Source organism: Lygodium microphyllum, chromosome 24 (assembly GCF_053477565.2).
Source record: "Lygodium microphyllum isolate KBCC chromosome 24, Lygodium_microphyllum_v1.1.10, whole genome shotgun sequence".
Classification (NCBI taxonomy): Eukaryota; Viridiplantae; Streptophyta; class Polypodiopsida; order Schizaeales; family Lygodiaceae; genus Lygodium; species Lygodium microphyllum.
This window is the reverse complement of record NC_141158.1, coordinates 11,460,054-11,468,603: the sequence shown is the minus strand read 5'-3', so window position 1 is coordinate 11,468,603 and position 8,550 is coordinate 11,460,054. Positions and strand designations below refer to the sequence as shown.

The window sequence follows — 8,550 nt, the reverse complement described above, 5'->3', positions numbered from 1 at the left end:
AATTTTTTAGAAAGTTACTGTATAGATAGTTATGATAATCAACTTCCTATATACTAAGCTAACCAAAAAAAACTTTCTATATAGTAAATTAACTAGAAAAATCTTTCTATATTGGAAACTATCTTTCTAGATTGGCAATCTAGTAAAGTTTGAATTTTCCTATATTAGACTCTTTCTAATTATGTGGAAATCTAACGAGAAAATTCTCTTTTTTTTCCTATATAGTAAGTGGTTTAGAGTTTCTTGTGTTAACTCTCGGTGTGTTTGGACTCTTCTCATGGGTATCATTCTCCGCGTCCCTTGCCCTAAAGGTATACTCTTCTTGCTCATTGAGACGTGGTCCTGTTAAGGCGTGGCGACTGTTTACGATCGAGATGTTCCGACGAAGAAGAGTATTGCTACTACAAAAGGGAAAGTTATACGGTTAACAACGAAGTATAAGGCAACTATAATGACGGGAAGAATAGGCCTCTTTTAAGGTTTAAAGGAAAACGAGACCGAGAGAGAAAATGACGGAAGGATAACCGTCGATGATGGATGGAAATGACCCTGGTCCCTGACGGCTAAATGGCAGCATGGAGTCCAGAGAAACGCCTAGCAAGCGCAGAACTGGCGGCGTGATGATGGCATGGAGGGTGCAAGCACGCTTCCCGGCGGCACATTGAAACTCCTCTCTCTCTCTCTCTCTCTCTAGTCTAGCCGCAAGAAGCGGTGGCGGAGATAAAAAGGCAGCAAGGCAGCGGCCCAGAGTTGGCAATGGCGGACGACCACGCTTTTTGTTCTCTGCTTGAGCGAGAACATAACATCTCGTGTTAACTATGATCTTTCATAGCGTGAGGCCATACACGTTTTGTTGGCATGCTGCAAACTGTTTCATCCTTTCAGCTATTCTACATGAGGGCGTTCCTACAGCACTGGAACTGTACCTACCTTTCATTGAACTAGACATTTATATCCCGCGAATATTTCAAAGTATAAAATTATAAGTCGCATCCAATATTGACAACCATACAATCCTGAGAATCTGTTTATAATAAAGGGCAGAAATACCAAGCTTAAGATGAGTCCATGATGGATTCTTAAACTTCCAGCAGTCAACACAATACACACAAACGGTACCATCCTGACATTTAGCAGTGTCCAAGGTTGCACCTAAGGAACAAAAACTGCAAACAAACTAACCAATCACAATGGAAGATTTTGTTCCCTGCATACAACATCAAATCTTTTGTCCTAACACTGCAGATTCAACAAGCTAGTGAGATGATAGATCTACAATATCAAATATTTCGCATGAGAAAGCCTAGTAATAGTGCTGTAAAGTACATAGTAAACCTGATAGGTGTTCCAGAGAGCACATCTCAGTCAACTGCCCGAGTAAAGCCGCAAGAGAAGACAACATAAGCTCTCCTAGAATGCACAGTTATCGAAGAATGTTACTCAACAAAATGAAAGCTGTCTAATGAAATGTCATAAACTGATAATCGCGAAAGCAGATATACTTGTATCAAAACTTCACAAGACTAGGAAGGGTCAATATATCATTATCCAAAACAAAGGGATAGAGAGGTGTCTAAATTTACTCCTACAATTCCGACAATGTACTCTAAAAAAGGGCACAAAACACCTGGCATCACGTAGCCTAATAAGATCGACTATGCATTCAAACCACTAAACGCCTGAGATTGATGGGATTCGTCGGGTTTTACCAATTCTGAAAGGTGCTACACGTCTCAAGAGAATCACAACTTACAAGCTGAGCCCTACGAAAGGACAACGTTGACGTAGAGAAACACCTTGTCCATAGTACAAAACACTTAAGCGGAATACTAGCCAGATAAGAAAATACTGTGAGAGTTTTGCATGGCGGAAAAATGATGCAAACCTGCTACCAATTCTGAAAGGTGCTACACGTCTCAAGAGAATCACAACTTACAAGCTGAGCCCTACGAAAGGACAACGTTGACGTAGAGAAACACCTTGTCCATAGTACAAAACACTTAAGCGGAATACTAGCCAGATAAGAAAATACTGTGAGAGTTTTGCATGGCGGAAAAATGATGCAAACCTGCTACCAATTCTGAAAGGTGCTACACGTCTCAAGAGAATCACAACTTACAAGCTGAGCCCTACGAAAGGACAACGTTGACGTAGAGAAACACCTTGTCCATAGTACAAAACACTTAAGCGGAATACTAGCCAGATAAGAAAATACTGTGAGAGTTTTGCATGGCGGAAAAATGATGCAAACCTGCTACCAATTCTGAAAGGTGCTACACGTCTCAAGAGAATCACAACTTACAAGCTGAGCCCTACGAAAGGACAACGTTGACGTAGAGAAACACCTTGTCCATAGTACAAAACACTTAAGCGGAATACTAGCCAGATAAGAAAATACTGTGAGAGTTTTGCATGGCGGAAAAATGATGCAAACCTGCTACGATTTTCAAATCAAATGTGATAATGGATCTAGGACAAGTGTCACATGACTTACCTAACCCGCTCGCCAACATGAGCGGTACCAAATTATTTCAGAAACATAATCTGTTGTCACTTGAAAATATGTCAGTCATTTGTGAGGTCATCTCGTTTAGATAGCCATCGCACAAGGGATACCTGAGGGCGAAGATAAATATCAGTATGGGCCCCAGACTTTTGCGGACGTGTCGGTTCTCTTCCGGTGATTTGCCGGTTGTTTAATTTTTTATATTTATTTGAATAATTAATTAATTTGGATGATGGAGCTCTGTCATCATCCTCACACGCGGTATGTCCTCTCCCAAGAGCTCCTACTCCACCTGACAAACGAATTATACAAAAAGTTTCGCAAAAAGCGTTCCTGGTTCTTCCATGGTGCTTCTCTCACATTCCCAGTCTGCATGTAAGCTTCTATGGAAGTTTCTCTGAGATGTCTGCAAGTGATGTCAAGTTTTGCTTTATAAGAGTTTCCACAAAATTCCTGGTCTCTTCCTTGGTGTTTCCTTCTGGTACATCCACCAAATACGACTCAACTACGAGTGTTCCTGCCTTTCCTTCAATAAGTTCTGGATGAAGCGTGACAACTGATTTGTAATTCTGGAACCAGTAGACGCATGAGCACAGAGTCAACTCCCCTTCTGTTGATTGTTAGTTTCATCCAACCAATATGGGACTGGAACAAGCTAAGACACTAACCGTCCATAATAGATACAGCGATATATACTCAAGGCTCAAGAGTTTCTTCACTGCTATTGAACACTTCAGCCAATATACAACTTATTTTCAGGCGATGATCACCACAAAGAATTCAGTATTCAAAAATGTGCTGTTCATCATCTCCAAGATCTCGATGCTGGTTGTTGTAGGTAGGCCTGACACAACATACACCTCTCTGACACTACCTTCTTGGATCTCCCCATGAGTCACACAGCTTCGCACAAAGGGCTTGTATCTCTGCGGCTCATCAAAGCGGCGCACAATGGACCAAACCTGATCATAAGACAGAACCAGAGAGATTTCCATTTCAAGAACACAGTCGATTCAACAATTGATCACAAAAGGTAGATATCTTATATGATGCCAAGGCGACTGGTCTTCTAATTCACCAATATGCGGTTTTACAAAATTCACAAGTGTATAACACGATGTCTGGTCTATATATGGCCTGCAAGGCCGAGGAAGCAGGAACGATTTCCGAAAGGCATTTGACTGAATTGATGCCACATCTTTACGTATCAAAAGGTGGGACAAGTATGACAACAGTTTAAAGAAAATGATACAATAAGGAATGCAGGTGTGCAATGCAAGATCAATGAAGTCCTAATATGTTACGTTTCAGGCACAATCCAAACCGAACTTGAAAAAACCTTCAATCAGCGCACTGTAACAAAAAAGGTACACGAAAGCTGTTGGCTCAACTAGATATCTACCGCGGAGATAGAAGCTCGGATCCTTTTGGTGAGAACGGAGCTGGTCTGATGTTCCAGAGTTTCATGCGTGTGGTGTCGTGAGATGGAGTCCGACTGGATTTGCGAGTCTGAGTTTGGCGGGAAAATCATGATCTCACAATGTGGAGCTCAAGGCAATGAAAGGACAGAATCAACAGGCAGCCATGAGCGGCAGAGCAGCCAACGCCAGAAGCCTCCAGGAGAGCATTGTAGATCAAAAGAAATCGGAAATGAAGGCCGGAAGGAAAAAGGATGGAGACGATCGCTTATAAGCGAGTGACATTGCCAGCTGCTCCTTTCATAGCGCCAGGGAAAGGCGAAAAGGCTATGCCGGAAATCTCATTCTTCTTTTTCTTCGCACTTGAAGAGAAGAAAGTTTGAAGGCCTGATATAATTGAGGGAAGATTCGAAAATGGCGAAACCAGAATTGGGTACTTACTACTGCATCATGGCCTGTCCGATTTAGGACAATGCATTCATCGCTGATTACCTGCAATGAAGCTTCTGCCAAAAAAGTCATCCCCGCTCTTGTTTATAACCTTAATCTCCTCACAACGTATGAAGGCCATGAAGAGGGCATTCATATGCCACTGTTTCAAAGGGCTCTCGATGTCTGGTCATATGCAAGGTGGGCTTCACTTTCCTTAAGAGGGTGGGGTTATGTCCAATGTGTCGAAATGATGGGCATAGGTCATCCAAGTGCCCGTCTTTTTTGTCAATGTGTAGAGTATGGGCATAATACCACTTTTTTGTATGTCCCCTATATATGTGGGAAGAATGGCTATAAAATATCAAATCCACTTCACCAAATCTACCAAATGTAAGAAGATTAGGTTTGATGGGATGTGTCACCCTCTTACAATTGAGGAGTCGTTTCAGTATATGTAGGGGGCCAAGCAACCTCCCACTATTAGACATCTACAATGGAAAAGAGATGAATGACAGAGGAAAAGAGATGAATGACAGAACAAAGGAGAGAAGATAGACAAGAGAAGGTGACGATAGATTATTAGATGTAATTGATTGATGTACATAATGGTACTATAAATAGATGTTAGATTGCATGATATGAACAAGGCTCTTGTTAGATTGCATGATATCAAGGGGTGTGTGTGCCTCTTAAGTGCTCAAGGCATGATATGACGGGGCCTCTTAGGTGGACGAGGTGTTCACTTGGACTTACACTTCAACATCCCCCCCAACAACTAAGTGCCGACGAGAGACAATGTTACCTATTGCATTGTAGATCCTATAATTACAAGTGCATAATTTGCTGCTTGTACAGAATGACGATGTGCTTTATTTTTTCTTCAATCAAAGGATGTAAGTGTGGAAAGAAAAGGATTATAGTCGTATAGCTTTAACAAGACTAGCTCTAAGTCTCGACAATCATTCCAAATCAATAAGAAAGTGATGGATAAATGAGGACGATGCTTGATTGAATCTTTTCATCTTGAATCATTTCCTAGAATTTGCAGCACCCATATTGTTTTCCAACTTGCACTTGAAATATGCATGTTGAGGTCAATGTAGTCATCCTTCGCTTAAGAAAAAGCACTCCAGAGGTCCAAAGGGAGTAATGGTGATGAGACACCATCCATTACCATTGCATGTTGAATTTCTACTATCCACAATCAAGAAAGACTGGATCTAGAAGAGAATATGATTGCTTACGAGGGCTGAAGAGATCCTCACCTTAAGACTTGAGACAAAGAGAGAGAGCTTTTTTTTCAATCCACTCTTTCTACTTTTTCTTCTCGTTTCTCTTTTACATAGATTGACTTTGAAATAGGAAACTTGTGTTTGTGCTCTTCATCAAGTTCTCGTACATTAGTAACATGAGAACAAAAGCCATCTACTTTGCTTTGCAATTTATGACTACATTTTGTTGCACCATCAAAAAAAGGAACCAATGTTCAAATAATCAACATGCAATTGGAAAAGAGCATCAAGAAGCTTGGTATCTAAGATGGCAATAGGGAACTTGGCATTTGGAAAAACAATTTCATCAAGAAAAGTGTGACTAGCATCAAGGTTGATTGGATGGTCTACAGATAAAGCTTGCATAGTGTACATGCAAAACCTCCTTGACTTCTTTGTATGCCCAGATAATTCACTATATGTATACCCTCTATATCACATGCATTTAAGGCCTATTTATAAATATATTCAGCTATGATTTTTTCCTTAATAAAGCATAATCATTTTTTCTTAAATCTATAAGTAATAGGGAAAGATATGATTTTTTCCTTAATAAAACATAATATATAAGAAAGGATCATTTTTTCCTTAATAAAACATAATCCTTTTTTCTTAAATCTATAAGAAAGGATACTAAGATGCTATGATATTATGTGCTAGGCACCGAGTACTAGGTACTAAATACTAGTGTTCTATGATACTATATGCTAGGTACTAGGTACTCGGTACTAGGTACTATATGCTAGGTACTACGTAACCGTGGTCATAGTCGTGGTCGTGGTCGTGGTCGTGGTCATGGTCATGGTCGTAGTCCTAGTCATAGAAAAAGAGAGAGATGGAAGGAGAGGATAACAATCTAAGAAAAAAAATAATGATAACAAAATCAAATTGTTTGTTGTAACGTAGACAAAATGGAAAACGAAGAAGGTCCTGCTGTTCAAGATCGCGAGGCGTATCTTAATCAGCGTGTCCCATGTCCTTGCTCTCAATGCAAGTTGACAATTAGACGAAAATACCGATTGTCTATAGAATACGTACGACAATTTGGCGAGTTTCAATTTGAGATCATTGATCAGGCGATTGCAGATTTTTAGCAAACGGTAAGAAAAGTTAATATCAATCACGCATTGTACTCGCAAGCTAATTGAATACCATATACAATAAGATTGGGTTTCGCTGGCAAATTTTCTATCCAAGGAGGTGATGTCTCATCCCAAGGAGGAGGAGTGCACCCTTTGTGGCCAATTAGAAGAGTACGTGGATGTGCGATGGATGGAGTGCAGGAGCCATTCCACCACTTGCAAGGCCAATCTATATCGTCAATGCCAGAGGAGACATGCAACCTTCGAGAACTACCTACAATCTTGGAGCCTGAGATGGAGGCAATGATCGATGCATTGATTCCCATGGATGTCGAGACTTCTGATCCGCTTAGAGAGGAAGCATCCATACCATTATATGATGGGTGCCAAGTATCTCGCCTGAAGACACTACTTGCACTCTTAAGTGTGTAAGCAAAATACGGGTGGAGCGATACGAGTGTGACCGAGTTGTTCAGATACCTTGTATATATGCTTCATTGATTTTTTTTCGGTACTATTATTACAAACATTTGTGCTTTTTCAAGGTATTTATGATTTTTTTCAGGTTATTAAAATATCATATATTACCACCTGTAAATACCTAGTAGAGTCTCGTGATGATGCACAACATGTTTTACGAAAGCTTGGCATGGACTACAATAACATCCATGCATGTATCAATGATTGCATACTATTTCGAGGAGAATATGAGACTATGGAGACATGTCCAAAGTGTGGTGCTCACAGGTATCAACAGGACTTGCAAGGGCAAACCATCTCTCAAAAAGTTCTCAAACACTTTTCGCTTATCCCCCACATAAACCACATGTTTCATACGTCCGGCATGGCGAGCTTGAAAATGTGGCATGCGCAGAATAGGTCCATGGATGGAGTTCAACGAATATTAGCGGATTCATGCGCATGGAGCCACATTGACTCTACCTTCCCAGGCTTTGTCCGAGAGCCAAGGAATCTTCGGCTCGGTCTTGCAATGGATGGCGGGAACCCATTCGGTCTGCGCTCAACTTCTTACAGTGTGTGGCGTATTTCCTTGTCAACTACAATATCCCTCCATGGCTTTCTACGAAGAAAGGACATCTCATCCTTAGCTTACTAATCCCTGGCCTACAAAGTAAAAAATATGGACGTGTATCTTCGTCCATTAGTCAATGAGCTTAAGATTTTGTGGGAGGAGGGGGTCACCATGCAAGATATGACCAGGCACAATAGTCAGCCCAATATTCGAGCCATTCTCATGTGGACGATGCATGATTTTCTGGGATTCGGAGAGTGCTCAGGTGAACAGGCCTCCATTCTCATTGGTAATATCTATATTTTATCTCGTTCAAGCAAGTATTCAATGGGTCGTGGTGTTGGAACATGTCTCATTACCTCAGGTTATCATGCATGTCCATTGTGCAGGCCACATTTAGACTCCCAAAGGTTACGAACCATAAAGAAGATGGTATATCAAGGACACGTTGCTTTCTTGCCAGAGGATCATAAACTCAGGGAAGGTTTCCTTGCATGACCTCCAACACGTATAAACGCCGCAAGCTGGTACAAGCTGAAAATGGTTCATGCGGAATTACATCCAAACGGAATGCGACGGTTCTCAGTTTTCTACGAGTTTCCATATTGGACCCACTTACAGGTCAACCACTTGTTGGATCCAATGCATATTTTTAAAAATGTGAGCAGCTTACTATGGGATCACATCACAGGAAAGAGAGACTATAGGGGCATGAACGGATTTGAAGGAGGTAGGTAAGAAGGAGACACTTTGGCCACAGTTGAGTGCTGATGGTCACATGTAGCTTCCTCGCGCTCCTTGGGTTTTA

The 8,550-nt window shown here is 41.1% G+C and overlaps 1 pseudogene; it reads right to left on the bottom strand.

Moving 5' to 3' along the window:
* Positions 1 to 2,889: 2,889 nt before the first annotated feature.
* Positions 2,890 to 4,084, bottom strand: LOC148014842 (abscisic acid receptor PYL8 pseudogene; annotated as a pseudogene).
* Between the last annotated feature and the right edge of the window lie 4,466 nt (positions 4,085 to 8,550).